Here is a 16,373-nt window from a genome sequence, read left to right as displayed (position 1 = left end):
ACAGAGAGGTGACGTTTCGGGTTGGGATCCTTCTTCATTCTGATTCTAGTAGGAGCGGAGAAAGCTGGAAAAGTTGGGAATGTTACCTGTATCGACCAATCACTTGCCAGGCTTTGTCCCGCCCCCAACTCTTTCTCACCCCCCAACTATATAATCAGTCTGAAGAAAGAAGGGTCCAGACCTGAAACATCACCTCGCAGTGTCCTCTGATGCAACCTGACCCGCTTAGTTGGTCCTCCAGTTGTTTGTGGTTTTTTTACCCATGCAGATAATTGTAGCCTTTTCCCTAGGCAACTGATGCACAACTAAACCCGCTTCCCTCAAGGGTCGGCTTGGATGAGAGAGGAGTGCTTAGGTCTGGATAACCATAGTCGAGGGATGGACTGGGGTCCTATGACATCCATGACTTCAGAGATGTGCTCAGCTATGCCGTTCTGACCAGTGTCACCCATAACATAAAAATCTTCATGATGGCGGCAGCAATGGATGGAGGAAAAGATTGTGCGGGTGCGCAGGCTGGGGGCTCACTTCCTGAGCTCTCTGAGGCGCCTCAGGGCACGGCCATTGAGTGGAGGCACGTGAGGTGAGGGGACGGCGCTTGAACAAACTGACCGGATCGAGGCGTGGGTGGAATAGGCTGCTGCAGCAGCCTGGGGCTCGACTAGGTCAAAGAGGCCAGGTGTATAGATCTGACGTGGGCTGCAGCGGCATGGAGCAGTAGAGGAGGACATTGACAACATCACCTGGCTAAGACGACCCCTGCAACTCAAACCCAGTACCACCACCAGGACAACAGGCCTTTATAGAGAATCATAGTCATACAACGTGGAAACTGTCCCAACTTGCCCACGTATACCCACGTGATGAATCCATGTATCCGTCCAAATGTCTTTTAAATGTTGTGATAGTACCTGCCTCAACTACCTCCTCTGGCAGATCGTTCCATGCACCCACCACCCTTTTAGTAAAAAAGGTGCCCCTCAGGTTCCTTATAAATCTTTAATTTTACTTCGGAGTCACGTGAGTGACTACGTGAAGAACCCCGCCAGGACGCATGCGTGTCATATCGCTACACGCATTGCGAAACGTCAGACGCGGTGGAAGGACGTTCCCCCGTGGCGGCAGTTTAAAAGCCGCTAATTGCAGGTAAGCGTTTACTCTGCGTTTTTTTTGTTCCCATTTCCAACTACAGGTAGGAAAATGGAGAAAACAATGAAGACAAGGGCTGCGACAAAGCTGGTGAGGGAGGACCGCGGAGTAGCGGGAAGACAGCAACAGCAGCTAACGGCACTTGGATCACCCGTAGTGGGATCAGCTGTGCCCGATGTCGCCTCCGCACCGGCCAAATTCACGCGGCAGGGCGGCAAGGCTAGACACAAAACTAACAAGGTCGTGGACTCAGAGGAGTCCGACTTTGAGCCACCGCGGGCGGCCAGTGACCGAGATCGCTGGACCCGGATGGAACGGTGTGTGGAGCATTTGCTCCAACGTGACGGAGGAGTCGGGTCACTGTGGGCCCTATGGTAAACCCACAGCAGTACCTTTTCAAGTGCTGCACAGTGCTTCTACTTCATCGGAGGGGAGCACTGCGGGTCAGTGCTGGGCTGACCTGGAAGAGGGGTCCGCAGAAGAAAAGACAAATGTGCATGGGGTGCAGGAAAAAGAGAACTTACTGGACATGGTGGCCAATTTTATACAGCCGGAACAGACTGGACAAAATCTGAAGCCAAAGCTTGCTGCCAGTATAGACTACATGTCTCTAAACCAGTTACAAGAGCAGGCTGTACTGGACACCACAGAAAGACACCTGGCACCGGGCAATTGCATATCTCTGAACGTTCCAATAGTTAACAACTGTATATGGAAACACATTGGAACAGGAGTCAGGAGCATGGATGTAAAATTGCAAAAAGTACTGAAAGTACTGACCGCAGGGATAACAGCATTTGCCCGTACAGTGGACGACAGGGACATGTCCCAGGATCAACAAGATGCACTGGCACTATTCTGCAACACCCAGCATGAAATAAATAACATCAAGAAAAGTGCCATTCAACCCACGCTGAACCCAGAATTCGCGGGACTGTGCAAACCTGGGACCACGAAACCACCCATACTCTTGTTCGGAGGCAACCTATCGAAGCAGGTAAAAGAGCTCGATGAGGAAGCCAAGACCTTGGGATTAATAAAAGGAACACCAACAAAAACCCACTGCAGCCAAAGACAGTATCCCTACGCACCCACCAGCAGAACTGGTGAAAGCTCGAAGGCACGGTATTTCAAACATGAATCTTTTTTAGGCCATGGACCAGGCCAGCCTTCTTGGAAGATGCGGGGAACCCCAACACCAACCAAACTGAAAAACCAGGCACCAGCGCAACAACAACAGCGGAAAAACTACAAAAAGAAGTAAACCTGCCACTGGTAACAATGGAGGTAGGTGGGTCTGGTTCCCTAAAAAATATGGAGAGCATGGAGGTTGGGGGGAGACTACACTGGTTTTTGAATGCATGGAGCATATTAACAACCGATACTTACATCTTAAGCAGTATCCAAGGATATACAATAGAGTTTATACACAAGTACAGCCCTCCAGTTCAACATATACCGAACCGAGTGTTCCTGCTCTCTGATAAAGAAAAATCAGAGGCACAAGCTGAACTGGAGCGGCTCTACATAAAAGGTGTAATTGAGATAACACAACACGAACCATTAGAATTTGTGTCCAATAATTTTACCAAAATCAAAAAAGATGGTGGTTGTCGCAACATCATCGATCTAACAAAATTAAATACATTTGTACAATATATTCACTTTAAAATGGAAACCTTTGTTACTGCTAAACAATTAATTTCCAAAGGTTACTTCATGGCCAGCATCGATTTAAAAGATGCTTACTATATAGTGCCTATACGAGGTGACCACAGATGTTACTTAAAATTCAACTGGATGGGACAACTCTGGCAGTATAAAGCACTGCCAAATGGGCTATCATCAGCCCCCAGGCTGTTCACAAAAATTTTAAAACCAGCCCTAGCATTTCTACGGAAACATAAACACATGGTTATGGCAAATTTAGATGACATACTCATTGTGGGCAAAACTTTGGAATTGGCCATACAGACTGTAACAGCCACAAAACAGCTATTTGAAAAACTGGGATTTATCATCCATCCAGTTAAATCTAAACTAACGCCGTCCACCACTATGGACTATTTGGGGTTCACCATTGACTCAGTTCACATGACGGTGATACTACCTAAGGGAAAGGGTAGAAATTTAATAGAGGCTTGCAATAACCTCATTGACATCAGAAAACCATCCATCAGATTGGTAGCAAAAGTAATTGGTAAAATAGTGGCTGCTTTCCCAGCCACACAATTTGGACCTCTACATTACCAAAACTTACAGAGAGCAAAAATACAAGCGCTCAAAATTAATGCAGGTCACTTTGACAGACCTATGAGACTACCAATCCAAGCCAAAACGGAACTAATATGGTGGATAGACAACATCTGGCTTTGTTCCAACCCAATCATTGTCAGTAACCCTTCTATGGTACTACAATCTGATGCCAGTGCACTTGGGTGGGGAGCCACCAATACCATCACCAGCTGTGGAGGGAGATGGACTGCACAGGAGGCATCTTTCTTACTCACACTGGGCATAAACTACTTGGAAATGTTAGGTGCATTCCATGGCCTAAAGTCATATTGTACTGGGTCATATCACCAGCATGTTCGACTACAAATAGACAATACCACCGTGGTAGCATACATTAACCACATGGGTGGAAACAAATCGATATCATGTGACAATCTGGCTAACTCAATTTGGCAATGGTGCATCCAAAGAGATATTTGTATATCAGCCACTTACCTACCAGGGAGACTAAATTTAGTGGCAGACACCAGGTCACGCAAATTTAATGAAAACACCGAATAGATGTTGAACAAAATAGTATTTGCTGATATTACAGCAAAATATGGAACACCAGATATCGATCTATTCGCATCCATACTAAACAACCAGATACCAAACTATGTTTCATGGGAACCAGACCCTGGGGCAGCAGCGACAGATGCATTTTCGCTGCATTGGGGGAAATTGTTTATTAATGCATTCCCTCCTTTCTGCCACATCAGTCGGGTATTAAGGAAAATACAACAAAACTCTGCATCTGGTATTTTGGTAATACCCGATTGGCCTACAATTATTTGGCTCCCAGTGGTACAAAACATGGTGTTAGAACCATGTATTACCATCCCACATAGACCAGACTTATTGCTACATCCCATAACAGGGGATAGCCACCCATGCCATAAATATTTGAACCTATTAATTTGTAGAGTTTAAAAACACCACTTCTATAACTGGGACTAATGGACCGAACAGCGAACATGATCTTGGCGGCCCAAAGACAATCGACTAAAAAACAGTATCTGGTCTACATCAGGAAGTGGGAAATGTACTGCCATAAAAACAACATCACCAACAGAAACATGAACATCCCGTCTGTTCTGGAATATCTGGCAGGCCTCCACTATGATGAGGGGCTCAGTTACAGTGCCATCAACAGCGCCAGAAGTGCCCTGTCGACTTACCTATGGCAAGGGACAGAGCGTTACTCTGTGGGGACTCACCAACTCAAAACTCATGAGGGGAATTTTTAATACTAATCCCCGAAAAACCAGGTACTCCCAAATTTGGGATGTAAGCATTGTCCTGAAAACGCTCAGGAACTGGTCTCCAGCATCAGCTCTGTCTCTACACAGACTGACTTTAAAAACAGTCATGTTAATGGCATTAGTCACGGCACAGAGGGTACAGTCACTGCATAAACTCAGACTGGACAACATGACTTCCTCACCTGACAATATTACGTTCCACATCTACGAGCTAGTAAAGCAGAACAGACAGGGATCAGCAGGCCTCAATATACTATTTAGGTCATACCCTACAGATGACCATCTCTGTATAGTTAGACACCTGTCATTATACATAGAGAAAACTAAAATCCTAAGAGGCAATGAGAAGGGACTTCTGATCAGCCACAAGCAACCTCACAAAAGAGTGACGGTCCAGACCATCTCCAGATGGCTGAAACAGGTGCTTACACAGGCTGGGGTGGATACTAACATTTTTAAATCTCATTCCACCAGGGCTGCAGCTACATCGGCAGCAATACAATTGGATGTGCCCATGGACCAAGTCCTCGAAGCAGCAGGATGGTCAGGGGAACGAACATTCCAATTATTTTACAATAAACCAGTAATGAAACCTGGAACATTTGCAGAAAAAAATTTAAGTTCTGTAAATTAATTCAAACCCATAAAAGGGTCATAATTTGTGTTAATAAATTTTATGATTTCAATATCGAATTCATGTCCGAATTATGTTAACACTATTCCTCCTACAGTCAAGGCAGACGTGATGCATGGACTTGTTTCCACGGCATGAAATCACAGAGCTTTAAAATCTTCAGGTAGTCACTCACGTGACTCCGAAGTAAAATAGTAAGATTAAACGAGAACTTACCAGTTTGAAGTTTGATCTGTATTTTATGAGGAGTAACGTTGAGGGATTACATGCCCTCCGCTCCCACCCTTGATCATATACTTAACTGGTATCTCTTCTCTAATCTTACTATGTTTAGTCATTACAGTTGTCTGTGATTTCACACCGCTGCTTTGAAGAATGACACGCATGCGTCCTGGCGGGGTTCTTCACGTAATCCCTCATCGTAACTCCTCATAAAATACAGATCAAACTTCAAACTGGTAAGTTCTCATTTAATCTTACTATTAAATCTCACAAACGTTGCCTATTTCCTTTGCTCCATAGATGCTGCTGCACCCGCTGAGTTTCTCCAGCTTTTTTGTGTACCTTCGATTCTCCAGCATCTGCAGTTCCTTCTTAAACACTATATTATCTGGTTCCTGAGGAATGACTGGGGTGGGACAGGGAAATGCCTTTGATTATCTGGTTCTTGATTCCCCTACTCAGGGTAAAAGGTTCTCTGAATTCAACCGATCTATTGCCTCATGATTTTATACATCTCTCGAAGATCACCCCTCATCCTCCAGCGCTCCAAGGAATAAAGTCCTAGCCTGCTCAACCTCTCTATAATATAATAATAATCTTATTTATATAGCGCATTTTTAGTCAACTTGCATTGACCCCAAAGTGCTTCACATAATTACATTACATTTACACACAGGCAAAGGTGGGTGAAGTGTCTTGCCCCAAGGACACAACGACAGTATGCACTACCTTCCAGTCGCCAGCCGAACACTTAGCCCATTGCGCCATCTGTCGTCCCGCTGCTATAACTAAGACCCTCGAGTCCTGACAACATCCACGTAAATGTTTCCTGCACCCTTTGCAGCTTTCCTACATCAGGGTGACCAAAATTGAACACCAAACTCCAAAGAATTGAAAGGTGTGAAAACTGTTTAAAAATGCTGAAGCAAGTCTGTAATGTGATTGGATCTGCTGCTGGAGAGCCATCATGATGGAGAAAAGCGAACAATGCTATTATGAAATAACAGGCAGCTCAGTGGCGCAGCGGTAGAGCTCGTGCTTTAGTGAGCCAGAGACCTGGGTTCTATCCTGACTATGGGTGCTGTCTGTAAGGAGTTTGTACGTTCTCCCTGTGACCGCGTGCATGGGTTTTCTCCGGGTGCTCTTGTTTCCTCCCACACTCCAAAGTCATACAGGATTGTAGGTTAATTGGCTTCTGTAATTTGCAAATTGACCTCAGTGTGTAGGATGGGGTGAACGCTGGTCAGTGCAGACTTGGTGGGCTGAAGGGCCTGTTTCCATGCTATATATTAAAGAAAAGATTTGCATGCTATGAAAGATTTAAAAAATGTTGAAGCAATGTTGGAGTCAGTAATGAGATTAGGTCTGCGTAGCTTACAAGCCCTCATAATGCAGAAAAATTAACAAAGCTATTATGAAATAATTACAATATCTGATTTACTTGACTTTTTTTTCAGTAGAATTCGGTAAAATTGTAGATTAACCCTCGTGTGTAGGATAGTGCTAGTGTACGGGGTAATCGAAGGTCGGCGCGGACTCAGGTCCATGTTTCCGTGCTGTATCTCTAAAGTAACAGTTTGGGCATTAGTTCTCAGCCAAAATAAAAGTACAAATCAAAACAGTGCAATATGATTCGAGGCTGGCGATTTGCCATACCAGGAGACAAAAATTCTCCAGTTAATTTGTGTAATGACATGGTAAATGAATTCATGATTTGCTCTGCTTGGCATCTCTAGCGAGATTGTTAATGTGTTTCTTGCCAGCAAGACCAACAGAGGAAGTCTTCATGGATACATTACTGATGTTGTTGCATGTAGTGACCACAGGAAAGCTTGGAGAATAAAAGAGTTGCATTTATACATTTTATTCCATTGTTGGACAAAACAGAGGAATCACTCATTTGCGACTGATCCATTGTGGCAAAAGAGAAATTCTCTTCCAAATACTCACAGCACTTCCAGAAACACACAAATATGCTTTTTTTTTTAAAGTCCAAATGAAAGCGAGTCCTGCCAGCAGGGTTGTTTCTGTAATATGGACAGCTCCCTGCGAAATTGTCCTCAGATTGTGAATATTAAAATATACCGCAGGCAAAGACTGCAACCCATTGTGCGTGGACTATTGGAGTAGGCATCAAGTACAGCCCTGCTACATTATTATCTCTGGTTACCGTTGCTATATTTTGTAGAAAAAAGCTTCACAACACAATAGTTCAATCATTCTACATTCTGCTGCAAGAAAGGACTATACAAAAGGAGAATTATTTTTAAAAATCTACAAGGATATAGAGGCGTCACGGTGGCGCAGCTGTAGAGTTGCTGCCTTACAGCACCAGAGACCTGGTTTCAATCCTGACTACGGATGATGTCTGTGCGGAGTCTGTCCAGTTTCCCCGTGACCTGTGTGGGTTTTTTCTGGTTTTCACCCACATTCCAGACATACGGGTCTGTTGGTTAATCGGCTTTGGTAAAATTGTAAATTGTCCCACATGTGTGTACAGTAGACATTCTGTATGAATTGATCGCTGGTCGGTGATGACTCGGTGGGCCGAAGGGTTTGTTTCTTCACTGCATCTCTGAACTAAACAAATATATAAATGCTAGCGATGGGCAGAAATTTATCCCCACTGTGAACGAGTTAGATTGAGCAGCTCATTAATCTATCAATATTTTACTTGGAGGTTTTCAAAGGTGAATTTAAATCCACAAACCACATCAATGGGATTGGAACGCACCGATAGTCACAGTCACGGCCGAACTTGCCCATGCCAACCAACATGCCCCATCTACTCTTGGCCCACCTGCCCGAGTTGACCCATACCCCTCTAAACCTATACTATCTATGTCCAAATGGCTTTTAAATGTTGTTTAGTGCCTACCTCAACTGCCTACTCTGGCAGCTCGTTCCATATACCCACCACCCTCTGTTTGAAAAAGTTGCCCCTCAGGTTCCTATTAAATCTTTTCCCTCTCATCTTGAACCTAGGTCTTCCAGATTCCCCTACTCTGGGTTAAAGAATCTGTGCACCTTGGGTGGCACAGGTGGTAGCTGCCTCATAGCCCAGGAGACTCAGGTTCGAAGCCGACCTGGGGTGCTGTCTGTGTGGAGTTTGCAAATTCTCCCCAAGTCCACTTGGGTTTTCTCTGGGTGATCTGGTTTCCTACCACATCCCAAAGATGAGCAGGTTTGTCGATTAATTGCCACTGTACATTTCCCCCTAGTGTATAGGGAATAGATGAGAAAGTGAGATAACATAGAACTAATGTATAAGAAGGAACTGCAGATGCTGGAAAATCGAAGGTAGTCAAAAATGCTGGAGAAACTCAACGGTGAGGCAGCATCTATGGAGTGAAGGAAATAGGCGACGTTTCGGGTCGAGACCCTTCTTCAGACTGATGTGGGGGTAGGGGGGGCGGGAAGAAGAAAAGAAGAGGCGGAGACAGTGGGCTGTGGGAGAGCTGGGAAGGGGAGGGGATAGGAGGAGAAAGCAGGGACTACCTGAAATTGGCGAAGTCAATGTTCATACCGCTGGGGTGTAAACTACTCAAGCAAAATATAGGGGCCTGCAGTTTACATCCCAGAGGTATGGACATTGATTTCTCCAACTGCCCAAGAGGAAGACCACCAAAAAGATGAAGAGACTGCCTGAAAGCAGACTGCAGCAAAGAGAACATCAACACTCTGGTCAGAGCTGGCCAGTCAGCTAAGGACAGGAGAGAGTGGCAGGACATCATGAAGCAGATGGAACCACTCAATCCCAAGTTGGAATGTACGCCATAGATAGATAGATAGATAGAAACAAGGAAATGTAGAAGTTGGTTAACAAAACAAGCACAAAGTGCTGGAGTAACTCAGTGAGCCGGGCAGCATTTATGGAGAAAATGGATGTGATGTTTTGGGTTGGAACCCTTCTTCTACTTAATTGAATAAAAGAAACACCGTAAATATATCCATTCATTGAAACGTATCAATACATAGAACCTAATACTCAACATGATACAAGGCACTGGAGTGACTCAGCAAGTCAGACAGCATCTCCTCCAGAGAACATAGCAGAGAATTGTGGACATAGCCCTGACCAACACACAAACCAACCTCCCTTCCATTCACTCCACCTACACTTCACGCTGCCTCTGCAAGGCCACCAGTATAACCAAGGACCAGTCTCACCCTGGCCACTCCCTCTTCTCTCTCTCCCATTAGGCAAGATTTACAGATGTGTGAAAACGCACGCCGCCAGATTCAAGGACAGTTTCTTCCCATCACACAGAGAGTGATGAATCTCTGGAACTCTCTGCCACAGAAGGTAGTTGAGGCCAGTTCATTGGCTATATTTAAGAGGGAGTTAGATGTGGCCCTTGTGGCTAAAGGGATCAGGGGGTATGGAGAGAAGGCAGGTACAGGATATTGAGTTGGATGATCAGCCATGATCATATTGAATGGCGGTGCAGGCTCGAAGGGCCGAATGGCCTACTCCTGCACCTATTTTCTATGTTTCTGTTTCTATCTGTTATCAGGCAACTGAATCATCCTATCACCTAGAGAGCGGCCCTGAGCTACCATCTACCTCATTGGAGACCCTAGGACTATCTTTAATGGGACTTTACTTTGCATTAAACACTATTCCCTTGATCCTGTATCTGTACACTGTGGACAGCTTGATTGTAATCATGTATAATCTTTCCGCTAAATGCATGCAACAAAAAACCTTTCACTGTACCTCGGTACAGGTGGCAATAAACTGAACTAAACGGGGTTTCGGACACGAAACATCACGTATTCCTTTACTTCAGAGATGCTGCCTGTCCCGCTGACTCCAGACTCCAGTGCTTTGTGTCTATCTTCATTCTTAAACTAAACATAGGATAGGTTCCGGTGGAGATACTTCTTCAGACCCAATACACCACGTGGATCAAATTATTATAACATTGATTTGATTTGGACTAGTTTGAAATCCTTTACTTGTCAGGATAGTCTTCGTGGTTGAATTATCAGACGGAAAACAGGATACGGGGATGCAACTGAAAATGTTGATTTGAAAATCCCTTGAGATTTATTCGCAACGGCGAATGACCGTTGGAATAATCTGGGGACCGCTTGAGTATAGCGTCCCGCCAAGCTTTTGTTGGCTTCAATGGAAGGACGCCTCTCGGCAGAACTAGCGGAACAACAGACTTGGCCAAGAGGGATTGTCGATTTAACTGCCAGAAGAGGCCAGATTGTTAGGGTGGGACTCTGTGAATGAGGGACAAAGAGCAGTAAATAACAACGGCTCCTTAATAAAAGGACGGGGGGTGGGCAGACTTTTTGTAAAACGGACACATCGAGTTGCAATCAAACGGTTCCACGGGGCCACTATCATCAGCAAGCCAGAAGGCTCTTCGGCCCATCACATTCATTGCGATCACAGATCATCTCTTTACGCTAGTTTCCCCCAGTTTGTAATCAACTTTCTCCCCAAATTGTACCGCTCGCCTGCCCATCGATGGAACCTCACCACGGCAAAATTAGCTTACCAGTCCGCAGTCCTTTGGGGGCGTGGAAGGAATCGTAGATTCCGGAGGAAGTTTTCTTGTTTATATTTCCAATAAAGATCCTTTCCCCTGCATTGACATTTTACTCTGAACTCATCCTCCACCCACCCCGCTCACGTTTTAACATTTGCACCTGTATCCTATTAGTTTACTGACAGGAGGGATATGGGTGCTTTGGAGAGGGTACCAAGGATGTTTACCACAATGGTGCCTGAAAATGTAAAGTAGGGCTGCACAGTGGTAAAGTTACTGCCCTACAGCGCCAGGGACACGGGTTCGATCCTGACTACTGGTGCTGTCTGTACGGTGTTACTCCGATTTCCTCCAACACTCTAAAGAAGTGCAGGTTTGTAAGTTAATTTGCTTCAGTAAAATTGTAAATTGTCCCTTGTGTGCAGGATAGTGCGAGTGTACAGGTTAGAAGAAGGCTGCTAGAAGCAAAAGTGGGATATAGACATGGGTGGAGAGATGCCAGACGGAGATCCACTTTAGGAGGTTGAATGTAAGGAGTCAAGAGGATCAGGAGCTTATTTGAGGTTGTAGTGTTTAATAGCCTGATGGCTGTAGGGAAGAAGCTGTTCTTGAACCTGGACGTTACATTTTTCAGGCTTCTGTACCTTCTTCCCAATGGCAGTGGTGAAATGAGTGTGTGGCCAATCATACCCTATACAGTCAGTGTAAGACCCTTAACAGCATTGATGTGTAGAAGGATCCTGGAGTCCAAGTTCATTGCTCACTAAAGATGGGCACACAAGTAGATAGGTTGGTAAAGAAGGCATGTGGTATATTTGCCTTTGTTGCAAGGGACATTAAGTGCAAAAGGTAGGAAGTCGTGATGCAGCTCAATATGATTTTGGTTAAGCCCATGTGGAGTATTGCGTGCAGTTCTGGTTGCCCCATTATTGGAAAATTGTAGAAGCTTTGGAGAGTGTACAGAGGACATTTACCAGAATGCTGCCCAGATTAGAAGGTTTCATTGGAGGGAGAGGTTGGACAGACTTGGATTGTTTTCTCTGGAACGTCGGAGATTGGGGGAGACTTGACAGAAGTATATAAAAATGTGAGGAAGGCATAGATGGGGTAGGCAGTTTATCCTAGGATAGAAATGTCCAACACTGGAGGACATAACTATAAGGTGAAAGGGGGAAAGTTTAACGGAAATGTGCAGGACAAGTTTTTTACAGAGAGAGTGATGGGGGTTTGGATCGCACTGCCAGGAATGGCAGGGGAGACAGATATGGTCGTGGCATTTAAGAAGCTTTTGGATAGGCACATGGAAATGTATGAAATAGAGGGATATGGATCATGTGCAGGCAGATCAGATCAGTTCAGCTAGGCATCATGTTTGGCACAAACATTGTAGGCCAAAGGGCCTATTCCTGTGTTGGCCTACAATGATCTCATACTTTTAGTCTTTTCATCTCCGGCCTTTGTACAATCATTTGCCTATCTAGCAACCTCCTCACCGTATCCACATATCACCCACCAGGCTTTGTCCTTGGCCCACCTCTCTTCCAGCTTTCACCCCCCCCCCTACCCCCCCACATAATCAACACACAGGATCCCGATTCAAAATTACACCTATCCATGTTTTCCACAAATACTGCCTAACCTGCTGAGTTACTCCAGCACTTGTATCATTTTTGGTAAACCAGCATCTTTAATTCCTGTATTTCCATCACCTATCTGCGTTCTCCAGTGATGCTGCCTGACCCAATTAGTTCTTCCAGTACATTGTATCCTGTCTTTGATTACAGATCAGTTTATGCAATAAGCAACCATATGTCTCCTTGTGATCTGTGATGAACCTAATGTTCCTCTCTCCCTTGGTTCTCAGTCTGAAGAAAGGTCTTGACCCAAAACGTCACCTATTATTTATTCCAGAGATGCTGCCCCGCTACTCCAGCTTTTTCTGTCTGTCTTTGAATTAAACCAGCATCTGCAGTTCCTCCCTACACTAATATCTCCTTTATCTGGCTGGATTTTAAATTTAACTAGACCTTGCTCCTGTGAAGTGTCATTAAATATTTTACTATGTTGAATGTTATTCATTAATGCAGGGCAGTGTTTACTGCCTCCTGCATAAATAAACTTGCTTTATTTGCATGAGATTCTCTTGACAAATGGCCTGAAAACAAAATACTTTGCCTTATTCAAAGAAGTGCATTCTCCTTCAAGTGACATCTGGTCATTCAATGTCTACTTGCAATTCTGGAGCTGTTACATACGCAGGAGGAACAGTACTTTGAAAATAATCCATTGGTGCTGAAGGACTTTAGAAAGCCTGGATACAGCTGTGGCCCATTTCTAACCCTTCCATATGGATATCTGAAGGACAAGCTTCAATTCCAACACCAAAAGTGAGATCCCTCAAATGGGTATATTTATCAGATCAAATTGATTCAATGATACGTTATTGTCGCATGCGCCTCGGTACAGTGAAATTATTTGTTTTCTGCATACAATTTGGTAAAATTATACAGCAGACCTCACCTCGGCAGTACACAAAGAGTCACCACGTTTCTGGCGCCGACCAAGTTACAATAATTTAATCGGACAGTCTTATCTTCGCACAGCAGCAAACCAGTCCTCTCTAGTTGATGATAGGATGGTTCAGTTGACTGATAACAGCTGGGAAGAAACTGTCCCTGATTCTGGAGGTGTGCATTTTCACACTGTACCTCTTGCCTGATGGGAGTGGGGAGACAAGGGTGTGACGGGATGAGACTGGTCCTTGATCATGCTGGTGGCCTTGTCGAGGCAATTTGAAGTGAAGCTGGAGTTAATGGAAGGGAGGCAGGTGTGTTTGATGGCCTGGGTTCATTGTTGTTGCTTGTACACTCAATCTGGCTGCACTCAAGCCGATGTGCTGAATGCACGATGTACTCTGGGACTGCTAGACTTGGTCGACAGTCTTTTCTGATGATCAGATATCAGTGTTTGGCTCAGACTTCAACCAGTTGGGGTAAAGCCAGGCCAAGACTCGGGCAGCTCAAATCTCTCTTTAAAAAAATATTGAAACTAAACAACACTATAATAAAAAAATACCATAAATAACGTAACACGAGATCTTACAAGAAAATACAAAAGATATTATATGGGTTTTCCAGGATAAGAACTGCTGCAAACTATAATAAACATACCTCCCACACTCCAAAGATGTTCAGGTGTGTAGGTTAATTGGCTTTGGTAAAAAAATCATAAATTGTCCCTAGTGTGTAGGATAGTGCGAGTGTACGAAGGATCACTGGTTGGCATGGACTCGGTGGGCTGAAGGGCCTGTTTCTGCACTGTATATCTACACTAAACTGAAAACGGAACGTTATTGCAGCTTTTGCATTCTCACAAGGCAAGTGTAATGTTAGCATACATTTCGAAAAGACCAGAATATAAAAGCAAGGATGTAATGCTGAGGCTTTATAAAGTGTTGGTCAGGCCACATTTGGAGTATTGTGAGTAGATTTGGGTCCCATGTCTGAGGAGGGATGTGCTGGCATTGGAGAGGGTCCAGAGGAGGTTTACGAAAATGATCCCAGGGATGATTAGGTTAACATACGATGAGCGTTTGAAGGCTCTTGGCTTGTCCTCACTGAAGTTTAGAATGGTGAGGGGGGGACCTCATTGAAACTTGCTGAATAATGAACAGCCTAGATAGAGTGGATGTGGAGACGATGTTTATGGTAGTGGGAGCATCTAGGACCATAGGGCACAGCCTCAGAATAAAAGAACGTACCTTTGGATTAGAAATGAGGAGGAGCTTCTTTAGTCAGAGGGTGTTGGTGAATCTGTGGAATTAATTGCCACAGACGATGGTGGAGGCCAAGTCATTGGGTATTTTTAAAGCAGAGCCTCTGTGATAGGATAAATGACACATTCCTACCTGCCTCCAACGGTAATTACTTATCCAAGTGCCGGCCTATCTTTGGTTCCATTTCTCCGTTGTGAGAGCACATTTACTAGTAGTATCTTCACTGAAAACTGGAGACTGGGTGATTGGGGAACTGCTACCTACGCTGGAGAACAATTCAATTCAGTTGATTGGGGGCTTGGTCAAAACATGATATTATAAAGGGAGAAAGAATGATAGAGGCACTGTGGTTTTGGAAGAAAGGGCAATTAACGGAGCAATTAAAATCCAGATCCACCAGTGCACTACACAATTGGGCAAAGTCTATTTAAACAGCCTGCAGCTAGAGGCGATAAATATCTTGGCTACTTCTCAGAGTGTTATGAGTGAGCGTTGCACTGCCTGAGGTGTCCTATAATTGGAGTAAAGTGACTCCACTCATGCTCAAACCACCTCACAAAAACAATCCAATGTATAATTTGGCTTGGTAGACACAAAATGCAGGAGTAACTCAGCGGGACAGGCAGCATCTCTGGAGAGAGGGAATGGGTGACATTTTGGGTCGAGACCCTTCTTCAGACTAATTTGTCTTACTAATTTGTCTTCCTAATTGCTTGCTGTACCAGCATGTGCCCCTTCACTGATTCCTGTATAGAATCATTCAGGTCCCCAGAGTCATGGAGTTATACAGCATGGAAACATGCCCTTCGGCCCAACTTGCCCATGCAGAGTGGAGATGAGGAGGAATTTCTTTAGTCAGAGGGTGGTGAATCTGTGGAATTCATTGACACAGCCGGCTGTGGAGGCCAAGTCATTGAGTATTTATGAAACAGGTTCTTGGTAAGTGAGTGTGTTGAAGGTATGGGGTAAAGGCAGGAGTATGGTGTTGAGAGTAAAACATATATCAGCCAAGTGGCCTAATTCTGCGCCTAAGACTTTTGAACTTATGAATAACTAAATTGGTCCTAATAACATTATATTCCCACCTCCTTTATTAGACAACCATACAACATTGTCTTGAAGAGTCCTTTTGCAGTGTTTCAACCTGTAGAAGTACCAGTGGGCCGCTCCACAGCAGAAGCACTCAATGGTCTTCGGCCAGTTGGCAGGAAATTACTGATCCGGCCCCAGCTTATCTCCCATGGCCGGACGTATGAAGACCTAGTGGACTGCCGTCGGTAGGGTGGAGGCCACCAAGTAGGCCCTGCTTTTCCCCGAAGACCGGAGACTGGGAGAGTGGAGCCGGTGAAGATGACCAGGAGCAAGCCCGATAAGAGAGAGAACTGGGGTCTGGACTACCACTGCGAGAGGCACCCCCTGGGAACAATGGTGGATGGGCAAGGAGAGGAACGTCAGTTCACAGGTCAATCCGCACGTCCAACGAAAGATGATGGCTGAGGCCCGCAACAGCCTGGGGCTTACCTGGAACATGCATTGCTCATAAGAAC

This window comes from Leucoraja erinacea, chromosome 11 (assembly GCF_028641065.1).
Source record: "Leucoraja erinacea ecotype New England chromosome 11, Leri_hhj_1, whole genome shotgun sequence".
NCBI classification, from domain to species: Eukaryota; Metazoa; Chordata; class Chondrichthyes; order Rajiformes; family Rajidae; genus Leucoraja; species Leucoraja erinaceus.
The sequence above is the reverse complement of the archived record's forward strand: the minus strand, read 5'-3'. Positions refer to the sequence as shown.